Here is a 965-nt window from a genome sequence, read left to right on the forward strand (position 1 = left end):
ATACACATATATCACATAGAATTATTTAAAAACAGTACATGATTAGGTGTCATTGAAAAGCAAGGTCCATGAAGACATACACGGCCCTACGCGTTTAGGATTACCCTTCATCAGGGGCCGAAGTATATGTAGTCAACGAGTATAAGAACCACTTTTCTAAAAAACAAAGAAAGCATATATGTTGCAAGTGTTACAAAATAGAAAATGGCAATAAATACATCAAAAGGTGCAGATAAAAACACACACATACCAATCGCAGCGCTTAATCAACCCTGCACACCCCAGAGAAAGGACACCGCTATCAGGACGCAGAAAGACTCCTCTGGATGAAATTAAGAGGAAGGAAGCCGGCGGTGCAGAATCACATATAGCAAGACCTCAGGCCCATATAGTCACAAAGTAACATATGATAATGTAAAAACCTGTCCATAAAAAAGGGGCAGGATAAATATACATGTAATGAAATACCTAACCATATGTAGAAAAATATGTCAAAAAATAATTAAATAACTGCATACCTGAGGTTAGCAGAAATGTGTCATATTAAATTTGGCCAGAGGTGTCAGTAGAGAGCTAGCAGAGCTCCAATCTGTGAATACAATGGATGGCAATAGAAACAGGCATTAGATAAGGAAGGAGGGAACCAATGCAAAAGGTGGTAAATAAAAAGATCCAGAGTAAAGGAATACTTACAAGAGACAAGCGCTCAGTGTGGCCACCGGACATGTCACTAGTACCTCTGCCGTCCAGCAATGTCTGACATTGTTTGGACGGCTAGAGGTTTATATAGGGAAGTAAGGGGGCGGGCCTTGGTACGGCGGGCGTGGTCGGAGAGACCAGGCGAGCCGTAATAGGCCGGTTGTATGGAAGTGGGCAGTAGTGAACAGACGCGATTGCGTCATAAAAGGGGGCGTGACTAGGCGGGGCGAGAGGACGCTGTTCACACAGCTGGGATCCCACAGCGC

The 965-nt window shown here is 43.6% G+C and overlaps 1 long non-coding RNA gene across 1 annotated transcript; it reads right to left on the reverse strand.

Annotated features, from left to right (window-relative positions):
- Nucleotides 1-205: 205 nt before the first annotated feature.
- LOC120935287 lies at nt 206-720 on the reverse strand. Its single transcript, XR_005748393.1, has 3 exons — nt 694-720; nt 519-589; nt 206-422 (listed from the first exon to the last, which is right to left on the reverse strand). It is a non-coding gene; the product is annotated as an uncharacterized LOC120935287 (long non-coding RNA).
- Nucleotides 721-965: the final 245 nt, after the last annotated feature.

This window comes from Rana temporaria, chromosome 4 (assembly GCF_905171775.1).
Source record: "Rana temporaria chromosome 4, aRanTem1.1, whole genome shotgun sequence".
Taxonomy (NCBI): domain Eukaryota; kingdom Metazoa; phylum Chordata; class Amphibia; order Anura; family Ranidae; genus Rana; species Rana temporaria.